This window comes from Nansenia antarctica, assembly GCF_963989245.1.
Source record: "Nansenia antarctica genome assembly, contig: SCAFFOLD_236, whole genome shotgun sequence".
Classification (NCBI taxonomy): domain Eukaryota; kingdom Metazoa; phylum Chordata; class Actinopteri; order Argentiniformes; family Microstomatidae; genus Nansenia; species Nansenia antarctica.
Genome location: NW_027662877.1, coordinates 21,306 through 36,866, shown reverse-complemented (window position 1 = coordinate 36,866; position 15,561 = coordinate 21,306). Strand labels below are relative to the sequence as shown.

The window sequence follows — 15,561 nt, the reverse complement described above, 5'->3', positions numbered from 1 at the left end:
CACAAATCGGCTCAATACACCACCTGCTAGTTATAACAATGAGTCTTTATCGAACTTAAAGAATCATATCATCCCCTCAAAAAAAGGTAGCCTAGACATGGCATTAAATAATGAAAATAACGGGATATCAGCAGGCCATCATAATGGTGAAAAATGATAGTTTGAGATAGGGGAACATAACAACCATACCTCGTTAGACCCAGCGTTAGTCAAAGTAAACATCCATAAGCAATTGCATATCCTGGGGGAAAATAAAGTAAAATAGTCATTTCTATCGTTGAAATCTAAAGCAGTCCCCATGGCAATGTCGTGGCTGATTAGGTGGTCAGTTCCATCCCGTCACCATCCTCGATCACCGGATCATTGACAGCGGTAGAGTCCTCTCGGCCGGGCCGCCTGGCAGGTGTGGGTCGCACGGGTCCTGTAGACAGCTTCGTTGTTGGGTCGCGCCGCACAGCACCGGCGTAGGATTCGGATTGGTGTGGCTGAAGTGGTGACTTCAAGGATCGGATGAAGTCCTCTGCTCTGGACGGACAGTCGAAGGACATCTTATTGCCATCGTGCTCCATTTTGAGAATAGCGGGGTAGATTAGGAAAGGCTGCAGACCCATGGCATGCGCATCCTTGATAACCGTGTTGAACCCCTTCCTCTTGGTTGTAGTTGGGGCACTGTAGTCTGGGAAGAACAGGAGGGTGGATTTGTCTTGCTTCACTGGATATATCTTCCTAGTTTCCTTTAGGATGGTGGTCCTGTCCTGCCATCTCAGTAGACGGAAGATGAGGGTACGGGGGCGATTGCTGTTTTGCTCGCGGCCGTTATATATGCGGTGAGCACGGTCAATCTCGATGACTCGGCCAGCCAAGGAGGGAATCCACTTCACCAGGTTGGCTTTGAGGTAACCTGCAGCATCAGAGCCCTCCAACGACTCTGGTAAGCCTACCAGACGTAGATTATTTCGCCGAGCCCTATCTTCCATGTCAGCTGTTTTCTCTGTGAGTTGTTCCACCTGCTTTCGGAGTTCAGCAATGCTATGTCTGTCCTCGCGCACAGCCATCTGAACGGAGTCGATGCGGCTCTGGGTCTTTTGGGCTAGCTTAGCTTGGTGCTCGATATCCGTTTTCATACCTCGGACAAACTCGTTGGTCTTTTCGATGTCGATTTTGATTGAGCAAAGCTGAGGGGTTAGGATGGAATCCACAGCATCTTTGATGGCCGAAGTAATAGCTGCGTTCAGGATGGATTGCTGTTTTTGCAGCGCTAGCCTGATACCGTCAGCAATGGCGACATCGAGGTCTTCTTTAGAGATGGATGTGTCTTTACATTTCTTCTTAGTTGGAGAGTTTTCAACCTCTCTTTTGCGACTTCCCATAGCAAGGGATGTGGTCATTGCTGTTTCTAATATATTATTCGATAAATTGTAAAGTATTAGTGCAATTATGTGGCAAATTGAGCGGACAAGAAGACTACGTGTGCATCGTCAACGAGTGGTCACGTGACTCCGGGGTATTTTCTTCTTAGAATTTTTCGTAGCCAAGTTTGGGTGGGACCCATACACTGTTCGTGCTGGATCCCGCCGCCACGGGTAGCTAGCCCATGGCGGCCCCGTTGGGGTCTATTCCCTCCTGTCAGCTGTCTTTCCATGCTGTCGCAAGGTCTTTCCCTTGTTGCCAGCTGCACTTTCACAGCAGTCACTGGTTCACCAGATGATCAGATCTGTTATGTAGGACTAGATGTTGATATCCCTCGATACATACATACTTAACTAGTTAACCCAATTCTTGTTGCACTGAAGCAGGTGGTTGATTGACTGTGTCCCCTTGTCTAAATGTAAGGGGTATGGTTTGTGGACGGTGGTGGGGGCGGCGTGCGGGGGATATCCCTTATTTTCAAATCCCAATGTTGACGTATGTTCCAGTGTTAACCCAAACCCTAACATGACGGGTCGAGCCAGAGCAACACCGAGGGGTCGTGCACGCGGTCAAGAGACTGGGCCACCAGGGGCGCTGTCGGTGAGTTCATTAAGAATCCTTATACACATCAATTACCAAGGAATTAATTCTGCCCAGGATTTCGCCGTTACGCATGGCTGTACCAAGATGGCTGTATGAATTGAGGCTACTGTAGGGTCTTGATGGTCAAATCTTATGTAAATGTATAAATTAAAATGTGTGATGTGAGAACCCCTGATCTTGGAGAGAGCAACAGCAAGACACAATCATTTGGGCAAGGGTGATCACAAAATGTCAGAGGTTTTCCGGTATGAAGATTTTTATAAATTGTGTAGTGTATCCTCGATATAAATATAATAGGATGAGAATGGATCAGGCTAAATAATCCTATGATGGCATCTCTGCCAGAAGACAACAAATGTAATGCTGAATTTATAAGGTCACTATTGTATTCTGTCACTGTAATAGTTTTTAGGCATATCATTAATTCAGTTCTGACTGTATTTGAATGCTCTTGCACTGCTAATTGAGTGGTTAAGATTACTTCACTTACCTTTATGAGTTTTCACAGTAATTTTGTGGAGTGTTGTTGATATGAAACATGAGTTATTATATGAACTGGTAAGGGCTTTCAATAAAGTATTTTTGATTACATTTTAATGTTTTTTCTCAAAGGCTCCCCCTCAGGAGGAAGCACGGCCAGTTCACTCCACTTCTGAGGGTCAACTTGTGGGTCGTGGAAGACAGAAAATTGCCCCAGGACTTGTGTCCTCAGAAGGTGCTGTGTTCTATGGTCATTTAAAGTAGCTAATGCATATTAGGGGTGCAACGGTTCTCTGTTTATATTGAACTGTATGGTTCGCCATCCACGGTTCAATATGCACCAGTGAATTTTCAGTGTATGATGCGTTCCATTGAGTCGGAGGTCGAGTTTGTCTGGAACGCAGTTGCTTCTGTAACTTGTTCAAATGTTTGTTCATGGCGAGTGGATTTGAGAGTTGAGGGAACGAAAACAGTGAACAGAAACGTTACTGCAAGCATTGATTAATCATGTCTTTCTGCGCATATGGTCTACCTGTCAAGCCTTAAGTGCACTTTTACTTTTAAATCTTCCTCTCCTATACCAGTAGTCAAGCCTAACATTTTACATTTGAAATGTGTTCAATCAATGTGTTTAATGTGAAATGAGAGTGAGTGAAACTGCATTATTTCTCTGCCCTTTGTTTCCACAGATCTTCTTAAGATATCTTCAGGCTTTCAACAGGTGAAGATCGGAGAGAGGGGTGGACGCCGTGGTGATTTCCATGATGTAGGAATCAACACCAGGCAGGCCATGGAGCATGTCAATGAATCCAAGACTGGTGTGTTAGCCAGCCATTACATGGTCACAATTATAGTGTAGTTTTAGAATAATGAACAACATGATAAATCCATGTATGAAATCCTCATTAAACCCATTGCAGAAGAATGTCATTGTTCTGTTTTCTGTAATATAATGCTGTCATCTGTGATATTTCTTCAGGGTCCTCTGGCTCTCCTATTCAACTGAAAGCCAACTTCTTCCGCATCCTTTCCCGCCCTCAGTGGGTGCTTTACCAGTACCATGTGGACTACAAGCCCCCCATAGAGTCCCGCCGCCTGCGTTCTGCCCTCTTGTATCATCATAACGAGACGCTAGGCTCAGCCCGCACCTTTGATGGAGCCCTCCTCTTCCTGCCTCACAGACTTGAGAACCGGGTACAGTACACGAGAGGGTTCGGTTCTTCTGATGGCGTTATCACTCAGATTTGTGATAGACTAAGATCATAATTTACCAAACGGCATGTAAGAACTTGTCAAAGTAGTTAACTGTTAATTGTTGGAGCAAGAGTGAAAAACATACTAACTACAGTATGATCTAAAGCTGATGGATCAGCTCCCACATGCTGTTTTGAGAAGCATGTTCTAATTGTAATTCATTGAGAAACCTTGACACAGAGCTTCCATTGTATTTTGTAGGAAACTGTACTTCAGTCTCGGACCAACCATGGAGAGGATGTCCAGATCACGATCACTCTGACCAATGAGCTGCCACCCACCTCTCCAGTGTGCCTGCAGTTCTACAACATCATCTTCAGAAGGTCAGAGCACCCAGTGAAAGGTTATGGTTGTGTTGACCTATAATAAGACACAAACTCACGTTTCTTTGCTCGGCTGCCCTCGGACAGGCGGTTCAGGACCATGTTCGCAAGGACAAACAGACTGAAGCTCAGCTTCTACCCCAGGGCCATTCAGGCCCTGAACACAGCAAAGACCTAGGTTCTAGGCCCTGGACAATCTAGACAATTTGATGGCAGCTACTAGATTGAAATCAAGTGCAATACTGAAACACAACTGTGAACATTTCAAACCTGCAAACTGCGACACTTTAAATGAATGTGCAATAACACTATGTGCAATATGACAACCCTCGGGTACATAAGGTTCAGAGATAGGAAATGTTAGAATAGGTATAGCATAGCATAGAGTACAGCACAGTGTTTTAATTTGTATAGTATAGTATAGTGGATAGTGTACATAGCCTTTATTTATGTAAACCAGCTCTTTTCCCTTCTTGTTTTTAGTTTTTTTCCTAGCACCAGGGGAGCCCCCCCTCCCACATTTCGTTGTTTGGTACCTGTACTATATCAATGACAATAAAGACCATTCATTCATTCATTCATTCATTCATTCTCTGTCGGTCTCTATTCCGTCATTGTCTGTAAAAATGTTTTTCTCTGTTTGTTCTAGGGTGCTGCGGATACTAAACATGCAACAAATTTGACGCCATTACTACGACCCAAATGAACCACTCAATATCCCACAGCACAGGTCTGTGCCTTACCTGTCTCGGCAGTGGTTTTACCCATAAAGACAAAAGAGACAGAATAAAGATGTTGTTGTGTCCTTCATTGTGTGGCATGTTGTATGCATGTGCTCTTCAGACTGACCATCTGGCCTGGCTTCACCACCACCATCCTGCAGTATGAGTCGGGCATCATGCTGAGTATGGATGTGAGCCACAAGGTGCTGCGCAGTGAAACAGTGCTCGCTTTCATGGGCAATCTCAAGCAGCAGTGTGGGGACCAGCGCTTCATGGAGGCCTGCACCAAGGAGCTGGTGGGCCAAATTGTCCTCACCAAGTAAGACCCACCACTAGATGAACGCAGAGATACAACTGTTGTTTCTCTACGGTAACGCTTTACAGTAATGCAGAGTAGGTACTAAGCACTAAGCTCTACTTAGATTTGTGCATATTCATATTTATTTTTTAAAAAATAACAATGTTTATTCAACCTTATAATAACCACTTTTACATTGTTGCAAAGAAACATTCACATTTATAACAACCAACTGTCTATGGGAATTTTTTCTCTCAGGTACAATAACAAGACCTACAGGATTGATGATATCGCATGGGACCACACTCCTACTAACACATTCAAGAGAGGGGACTCTGACATCTCCTTCAAAGAATACTACAAAACTGTAGGTGTTGTCTCATAAACTTAAACTATCAGACCATATCACTGACCATGTGTCACAGTAACCACTGAACTCATTATGATTTAACACTTTCATTCAGCAATATAGTCTGGACATCACCGACAACCGGCAGGCCCTTCTGGTAAGCCATGTGAAGAAGATGGGCCCTTCTGGGGGGCCGCCCCCTGGCCCAGCCATGCTCATCCCTGAGTTCTGCTACCTTACAGGTACCACTGACTTGACACTAGAGAAACCTCACAAACACTACTTATGGACAGTATTTATTTTAGTATTATATACACTGCTACTTTTTTTACTTTTTTTAATAGGCCTGACGGACAAGATGCGCAGTGACTTCAACATCATGAAGGACCTGGCCACCCACACCAGACTGAACCCAGAGCAGAGGGAGCAGCGTCTCAATCGCTTTGTCAATAACATCCACAAGTTCGTCACACTCTATATGGTTTGACTATGAGCAGCCTTACACTGATGTAATGTTGACTCTACACCCCAGCTTTAAGTGGTTACAATATTGATATCACAACGTTGATTGCAAAACTGACCACCTTGCAGGAACCCTGAGGCTGAGGCTGAAATTAATACCTGGGGGCTCAACTTTGACAACAAACTCCTGAACCTCACAGGCAGAGTCCTCCCTACTGAGAGGATTATCCAAGGATCCAGATCGGTATTGAATACATCAGAAATGATGTCCCCAGTGTGGCTTATTACAGTACTTGTTACCTGCAGTTTGAAGCTCTTGCTAAACATTTCTGTTTTACTGCAACATGTACTGATCTAGCTCCAAACAAGAATGTTTGCTGGTCATGTATTTGCATGTATATGCCTGTCATAATCTGTGATTGCAACAAACTCAAAAACCTTTTTTTTTCTTTTTCTTCTGTCTCCCAGTACGACTACAACGCTTGGGCAGCAGACTGGTCCAAAGAAATGAGGGGGATCCCCCTGATCAGCAGCCGGCCACTGGACAACTGGATCATGTTCTTTACCCACCGCAACGCTGACGTAGCCCACGCCCTCCTGGACGGCTTAAATAAGGTGTCCCCACCCATGGGCATCCGCATGCAGAGGCCTGTTATGTGAGTTCTCACTCTGGGTTGGATGAGACTGGAAGGAGGCACACACACACACACACACACACACACACACACACACACAGTGCTATAGCACCACCTAGTGGCAGGGAGCAACATATGATACCTAAGTTAATTACAACGGTGAGTCCAGCTGTGAATGGGCACAGCTAGAATTAAGGTTCCAAGCTTGAGTTAATGAGCACTTTAAGCTGCAGTATTGTACCACAGGTGTTTTACAAAGCCTTGAGTATTCTTTGCCAATCATACTTGGGTGTTATCTCCAAATGAACATGGTATCATCAGTGGAAGTCCCATTGGTTAGATGTCTCAGTGCTTTGACAGTTTTGGTCTGTGTACAGGGTGGAGTACGAGGACCGCCAGGAGTCTCTGCTCAGGGCTCTGCAGCACAACGTTACAGAGACCACCCAGATGGTTAGTCTCTGAGCATAACATGTCTAGCAATCGTCTTAATCTGTGTCCAGGTAACCACCTCTAGGTGTTGAATGAGGACTAAAGCATGTGTGTTACCTCCTCAGGTGGTGGTGATCCTCCCCAGCAACAGGAAGGATAAGTATGACAGTGTGAAGAAGTACCTGTGTGTGGACTGTCCCACCCCCAGCCAGTGTGTGTTGGCTCGCACCCTTTCCCGCCAACAGGTCGTCATGACTGTGGCCACCAAGATTGCCCTGCAGATGAACTGCAAGATGGGAGGAGAGCTCTGGAGTGTGGAGATCCCAGTAAGTCGCACAGTGAATTGAAATAAACCCAAAGTCACAAATGTTGTTGGGGCCCAGTATATAAAAAAACGGCTGTGCACATACAGACCAATGCTCATGATAAGTTTAAAGTGGAATTTTATTATTTGTTGTTTTCATTATTCAATAGACACATTAAAAACGATGAAGATGTGCCCCGCGGTGGTGTAGCGGTCTAAGCACTAGCCACTAGTGCAAGCTGCCCACCGGGGACTGGGATCGAATCCCAGCTCGCCAGACCCGGATATGGCCGGGGCACACACAGGGAGCGGCATATTGAGCGGCCGCTCCCGAGGGCGGTATAGGAATATTTCCGGGCAAGGATCCGTCGCGCAACAGCGCCCCCGGGGTGCCGGAATAACGGTGCTGGGCTCGAGGAGCCAGTCAGCTAGTCTGCCTGGCGATCTCCTCTGGGACTGCCGGCCACGGGGTCGTGCGGCGGATCCTACGCAATAGGCAGGGGATAATTGGATGCTAGGTTGGGTTCAATTGGATACCAAATTGGGTGAAAAAGGGGATAAAATCAGAAAAACAAATTTCAAAAAAAAATATAAAAAAGATATATAGTATATATATAAACGGTCAAGATATCTCGCTTTGAATGCCGTCATCAGTCCTGATGTTCCAAATTGCTCAAGATTCCCGATTCCAGATTATATTAACTCTGGGGCTTTTTTAGGAAGTAAACATAGACTTTGAGTTTTGATAGCTATGTTTTGAAATGATGATAGTTTGACACGGTATGCATTATGGATTGACCAGAAATACACATGAACATGAATTTTGGATAAACTTTCCCTTTTTAATGTGGATAACATTTATCTGACTGACTACCTCACATGGGTGCAGGTACAATTTCTACAGCGTGTTCTATTTCTACAACCACACATTTCACACCTATGTGATCTCCATCCACAATCTTATGTTCCACCCCATGTATCTCAATAGAAGCATGTGCTAAACCAAACTTTGTAAGGTGTAACTTCACCTGCCTCTGTTTCACAGCTCCAGCAGCTGATGATCGTGGGCATTGACTGCTACCACGACATAGCTGCAGGGAATAGGTCCATTGGAGCTCTGGTGGCCAGTCTCAACAAGGGCATGTCCAGGTATGTGGATGAGCATGGAGAAGCATGGCCTTGGGTTATGAATGTGCTCTTTACCACCAATGTTGGTAGCCAGTACCAACTGATTCCTCTTGTTTTCCAGGTGGTTCTCCAAGTGTGTGGTTCAGAGCCGTGGTCAGGAGATCATGGATGGCTTGAAAGTGGCTCTGCAAGGCAAGTTCAATGAAACAACAAAGCATTTCAAATAAGATACCATATCAAAATTGACCACTGACTGCCACATTGTAACAATGTCTTCCAAGTCTTCTTTTCAACATAATCCCTCAGAGAAGCATGAGAATGATCCCTAGTATCCTAAGTGCAGGCTCTCTTTCCCAGGTGCACTGAAGGCCTGGCTGAAGCACAACCAGTGCCTGCCCTCACGCATCATTATCTACAGAGACGGAGTGGGGGACGGGATGCTGCAGAGTGTGGTCAACTACGAAGTGCCACAGATCCTGGACTCAATCAGCACCATGGGAAAGGACTACACGTAAGAGGACCTTAAGGACCTACACCTTAATTGAGGATTTCTAACATAATCAAAATTTTTCATGTCTTTCTACCAACATATTTTAGTACGAGATGGCAATTAGAGCGTATTAAGGCCTACATATCTTCAGTGTTTCCTCTAGGATTTTTCACATTAGTGGCGGAGTGGTAAAAAAATAATAATTGCACGCACATGAAACGCGCACTGGCGCTCAAAACAAAGACGTAATTTCACCAAAAACTAAAGGGTGGCAACATAAAAAAAACAGTGATTTTTATATAGAAGGTGATCAAATACCAAGATATCCTACAGCTGCAGCAGAACATGCGGAACGCGCATACAGCACTGAACATATACATGTGACTGACAGATACGCCCAAGACACACACACACACACACACAGAGAAAGATCATCAGCTCATCGAATATGAAGTACACAGGGAACCGGGAACGCGCATACAGCACTGAACAACATCCGTAGAATATAAACTTGCGACTTACAGTCACAATGAAAGATCAGCTCATCAATACAAAGTATTGCAAGCCTACATGAGAGTACACGCACAAAACCGTCTAACGTTACTCATTAACTGTTTACACAAGTAAAATCACAGTGTGACAGTCAGATGGAGCATTCGGTAAACAACCAACAGCAAGGTAATGCTATCAGCTGAGTTAAAGAAAACCAACTTTTACCTTTGATGACACCGACATGAGCCCTGCTTACCCGTACCTCTGCCGTTCTGTTCGTGGTGATTTTAGAGGCTATAGATAATTGTTGCCCCGCGCATATTGCCCTGTAATTAGACCATGCGACCACACCTTGTGTCTCTTATTGTCCAAATGTTCCCTGAATTTTAGCTGCATGTTTTTCCAGCATCCGTTGTCAATAAAAATTCGACTCCCCTTCTTTTCCCCTGCCAATACTGTGTCGTTTATGACATTTACCAACGTTTATGCTATGAATAGTTCGATGCTAGCGTTAGGTGCGAGGCTGCTCGGTTAACCCATTTGCGGGAACATTATTTGTTTCACAAAATAGCCTGATTTAGTTGACCATGAACATCAGAGACTACATTACGAATGTTCATTTAAAATACTTGTATACTGAGCACTGGTATAAGCACATGAACCAGAGAACAGCAGTAAATGCAATAACCCACAGTCGTCGCTGATGTTGCATTTTCGATTAGGATACGGGATTAAAGGGACCGGCGACGGGCGAAGGGAGAGGAGAGGGATTTCCTGAAATCCGCTAAATTCTGACCAATCACAAAATTGCTTTGCAAGCGCGTTGCCGACGGGGTTAATTGCAACATCGGAACGAAATCGGAACGAAATGTAGGTCTGAAAGCGGCCTAAATCTAGCTTAAATCTGCTTTTTCTTTTTCTATTCTCCGATCATAATTCCTCGCTGCAGCCCCGCGGTGGTGTAGCGGTCTAAGCACTGGCCACTAGTGCAAGCTGCCCACCGGGGACTGGGATCGTATCCCAGCTCGCCAGATCCGGATATGGCTGGGGCACACACGGGGAGCGGCATATTGGGCGGCCGTTCCCGAGGGCGGTATAGGAGTAGTTCCGGACAAGGATCCGTCGCGCAACAGCGCCCCCGGGGTGCCGGAATAACAGGTGCTGGGCTCGAGGAGCCAGTCAGCTAGTCTGCCTGGCGGCCTCTTCTGGGACTGCCGGCCACGGGGTCGTGCGGCGGATCCTTCGCAATAGGCAGGGGATAATTGGATGCTAGGTTGGGTTCAATTGGCTACCAAATTGGGTGAAAAAGGGATAAAATCTGATTTTTTTTAAAAAAAAAATAAATAATAATTCCTCGCTGCCTTTCTCGTTGCGCAGCCTGAATCAATTAGTGGCGTAGAAAATGTATTTGTGGCGGCCCGCCACGAATCAATGCATATAGAGGAAACACTGTGTCTTAATAACCAGGGTTCCCTTTAACACATTCAATCACCAATCATTCTGATCGTATTTTCTCTCTTCCCCTCCTAGACCCAAACTCACAGTGGTGGTTGTGAAGAAGCGGATCAGTTCCAGGTTCTTTGCCCAAGTTGGCGGCAAGATGGCCAACCCACCCCCTGGAACAGTCATCGACACTGAGGTCACCCGCCCAGAATGGTATCGATTCAATACGCAATTCAGAAAATATGTTGTTTTTTCAGAGATGTGCTATGTCTGCTTTATCCAGTCTTAAAACGGTGGCTACAGTTGCAATTTCCCATTTTCAGGTACGACTTCTTCATTGTCAGCCAAGCTGTTAGACAGGGAAGCGTCTCCCCAACCCACTACAATGTGGTGTATGACAGCAGTGGACTGAAGCCTGACCACATGCAGAAACTGACCTACAAACTCTGCCACATGTACTTCAACTGGCAGGTATGCTGGGTTGTCTTTCCAGTAGTAGTTTTAAAGGGGAGGTTTACCCGAACTTTCATTATTTCGTGTGCAGCTGCATCATAGCTATCAAAACGTGTGAGGTCTGTTGTGACGGGGAGAGAGGGGGGGATCTTGGGAGTTTGGAACATCAGGGCATTCAAAGCGAGATATATTTACTCAGAGATTGTTTTATAACATGATTCTTTGTGTGTGGATATGTCTACTTTAGAATAATGAAAACAATAAATGCACAAAATGACAGGGTAAAAGTCTGCTTAAACTATTCTCTTGGTCAGTAATTCAAATGCAGGCATGAACAGGGTGTAGTTCACATTGAAACACATCTTAAACCTACTGATACGTATCCATATTGGTTATGAAATCAAACATACTGTATTTACATATGGTTTTCCCATTTCAGGCATGCAAGTTGTTTTTTGATGCATAAATTGTCGTTGATTTTGTCTCCCCCAATTATTTCAGGGGATCATCCGAGTGCCTGCACCCTGCCAGTATGCCCACAAGCTTGCTTTCCTGGTGGGACAGAGCATCCACAGAGAGCCCAACATGAAGCTGGATGACTTCCTCTACTACCTGTGAGAGGGGAGCAGCTACTACATTGGGTAGAGCGGACATTTGTTATTCATAGCAGAGTTCTAGATCCTAGAGTATGGAGATGAGGACTCGTCGTATGTGTGGCTGAGGTTTGGAGTGTTTGACTGGTTGTTGCTTTAGTTAACAATGTTATGACTCAAGAATCCAATGGGTTATATTTGTTAGACTATGTTTCATGTTGATGTTGGTGGGTCCATGTTTAAAAACTATGTGGAATTTAGAACCATGTCTGTTCTTCCCTTTCAATTTCTATGTTCTTACGTGAGTGTGTGTGTGTGTGTGTGTGTGTGTGTGTGTGTGTGTGTGTGTGTGTGTGTGTGTGTGTGTGTGTACGTGCACGCAGCAGGGCTTACTGATGTGCATCTCTACTGCAGGCTGCTCTATACTTCACCAGAGAGACTGTTATTAACTATGAAGTGTTGATGCTTAAGCAGAATAATGCCAAGCCTGATTGGTTTCTCTGTCCCCCTCTGCATCTGTGCATTCAGGTGACCTAACACTAGCCTGTGATTGGCTCTCCCCCATTTGGCCATGCCCCATCCACAAATTTGTTCCCAGAGGCCCTCTGCCCTCTCTCTTTTCGCCCAAATAAGGACATGCAATAGCTCCACACACGTTTTGACACATGGGACGGCATCGAAGATGGCAATCTAATTTAATTTCTTACAGTCTAATGTTTTTGTTCTTTTACAATTTTAAATATTATTATGGTTACCACCTTGTTGTTTTTATCGTTACAGTTTATTTGAGGACTACAATAAAAAGGGTAACAGTTTGTGAAGATTGTGTCCTTGTTTATTTTTCGTTTGTTGTTGAATGAGAGAGTGAAAAGACTCGGGAGGCAAATGAGGTTGGTTTGAAGGAGGTGGAGAGAAAAATAATGTAATACTTATTAGTGCCCTTACAGTCATTGTGGTGGTGACCTCATATATGCAGGGGGGCGAACTTGTCACATTTCTGCTAAATTAGCAGTTTTTACTTCAAAATAGGTCATCCACGTGAATCGTGTAGATTTGCAAAAAATATATTTGGTGGGGGGGGGGGGGGGGGGGTCTACGTCTCATCCAAGTCACATGATGACTATTCTTCTAACTAATCTTCCTGTCTGCTAAACGCTGCTGTTGAAATAACTTTTAGCTTCATGCAGCTAGGTACAATTCTAGACAGTGTGGAGGACACAGTCACAGTAAACAACCTGTTTTCAACATAATTATGTGGGTGTTAAGGTTAGGACCGCCGGTGAGACCACCATCAGTGCTAGCGCTATCCATCTACCACCGCTAGTGCTCAAAAAGTGTCACCTTTTTGGGCCATCACCAGTTTGCACCCCTGAATATAAACAGTGAACTCAGAAGAAACATGTGATGGATACCAACCTGTGTGCGCATTTTGTGGAATTAGCTGTGGTTGGTGTTAATTAGTAGTTAAGAGACAGCATAAGGAGATAAGTAAAGTACAACGGTATCTACCTTTAGCGGGTGCCAATGGGTTCATTATGCCTGAAGCTGATCAAAGTGAACAGAGCTGACAACAGGAGAGTAGTTATATGTGACACAGTCTGATCATTTGGTCCTCAGGTCGAGATCCGATTTAATGATCAGACCTTTCTTTCGAAAATGTGAATACATTTCCGGGTTGTTGAAGATCAATGACACATCGCTAGTCAACTAACACAGCTTGTTTTGTGAGTCTGCTAACAATGTAAAGTAGTGTTATAGTTAACTAGGTAGCAGTGGGGATTACTCACCCAATCCATTTTGTTGCAGCATTTTGGCTTGACTAGCGAGTTTGTGTTGTGATTCGTATTTCCGTACCGATGCCGACTTGCGGACCAACATCAGACTTATTATAGTAGAGTTATTTTTATCACACAAAGTGGATTTCAGTGCTGAGCTTTCTGATTGCAAATCAAAGCACCCTCATTTTAATATCAACATTGAGTTTTGAGTCAAAAGAAACAACACTGCCAAAATACACTGCTCCTTTAATCAAGAATAAAAATATCATACAGAAAAATGAAATATCATAATAAATACAATCTACAATGTATAGGAGATGAATGTTTTTTCCTTCCTTTCAGCAACACTTCAGTTTACAATATAACATAATGATAACACAGGTCAAATTTAAAACATGTAAATGTTCAACCAATAAATATGATAAAATCCAGACACTTAGGTTCTGAACTGCAAAAACAGCAACATACAAAATGTGAAATGATAATTGATGATACTCAATAACAATAACAATGCTGATGTAAACTGCAAAACCCCAACTGTGCTCCCACAGTGAAGCAGCCATGTCTGCCACTACTTTAAAGCCATTTAAATAACTAAAAACAGGAATAAAAACACTTGAAAATGCAGTTTGAAGGAATGAAAATAAGATGGTCAGTCATGATTCGTTCAAAGACTGAATATACAGTTTTTCAGAAATGATATACTGTTCCATGCTCTCAAAAACTGCTCTCAAAACTGTCTTCAGTTATACAAAATAGCCTAAATCCAATATTCTGCTATTTTGAGAGCATAGTTCTATGTTACCAACATGTGCCAAATCTATTAAGACTATAATATAATACTATAGTGATAATATTCTATTCCTTTTATGAACAGTACAGAGAATACAGCTCTCACATGGAGATACAGAGAGATCTCAGAGCACCTAGAGAGAATGCATCTGGCAGCTCTCTTTGGAGTTTGTTGTGCTTGTGTGTGTGTGTGTGTGTGTGTGTGTGTGTGTGTGTGTGTTTGAGTATATGTGTTATGTCTTTGTGTGTGTGTGTGTGTGTGTGTGTGTGTGTGTGTGTGTGTGTGTGTGTGCATGGTGTGTGTGCCTTTGTTTGTTTGACACCCATGATTATATGTGTTTTGTGCACATGATTATAAGACTAGGCATTTGAAATAATTGTGTCCCTAGTACCTCAAAGGATTACTGTGGATTCGAATGATTCAAATGAAATGTGATGTGGTCCTGTATAAGGTCAAAGTTGAACAGGTCCTAAACTAACATGGCAATAATGTTAAACAAACTCTCTTAATAAAGTCAGCAGTGCTTGCTAATGCTTTATTTCTTTGGGTCAAAATAGTTTGTCAATACAGTTGAGTCTGCAAATTCTGTCTGTTAACCCTGCAATAGTATCTTCAGTGGAGTGTGTGAAACGTCTGTTCTTTCAGAAATGGAAATGGCATGTTACGATTTTGCCTGAGTGTGTCGCAAGATAATATCGCAGAGCCATAACCTCCAAATCACATGGTTTTCACACCTCGTTTGGAGGTAGCCGATTGGGTTTGAATAGAAGCTGGTTGCTAGAGGTCCCATTCTGATTGGCTTTGAGCAGAGGTCCCATTCTGATTGGCTTTGAGCAGAAGTGATATTCTGAGAACAACAACTCCCCTCCCTTTCTCCTAACTCTTGAAAAGAGCAAATTCCTCAGTGTTAGCCAATCAACTTAGTTAACATTGCCAGCAAGCTATAGACTTTTGAAATGGACACTGTCTACGTGGTTTTATTTTTCATGGAATTGTTATTTGGTTGTGGGAAGCGACATGGGGGATCTGTGGGAACGATGGAGTGTTTTTTGTTGGTGGTCCTGATCTGCTGGGAGTGTGGCAAGCAGGCCCACCCCTCACTACTGCACGCCTGCCTAGGCT

General features: G+C 43.9%; 1 pseudogene across 1 annotated transcript; it reads left to right on the top strand.

Moving 5' to 3' along the window:
- The first annotated feature begins 1,935 nt into the window (after positions 1-1,935).
- On the top strand, positions 1,936-11,893 carry LOC308175412 (piwi-like protein 1; annotated as a pseudogene). Its single transcript has 20 exons — positions 1,936-2,010; positions 2,626-2,728; positions 3,183-3,311; positions 3,473-3,687; positions 3,949-4,070; positions 4,720-4,800; positions 4,914-5,111; positions 5,349-5,457; positions 5,555-5,681; positions 5,784-5,901; positions 6,031-6,145; positions 6,370-6,557; positions 6,914-6,986; positions 7,091-7,291; positions 8,315-8,418; positions 8,519-8,589; positions 8,755-8,908; positions 10,910-11,035; positions 11,146-11,293; positions 11,777-11,893. The product of its transcript is annotated as a piwi-like protein 1 (transcript).
- Positions 11,894-15,561: the final 3,668 nt, after the last annotated feature.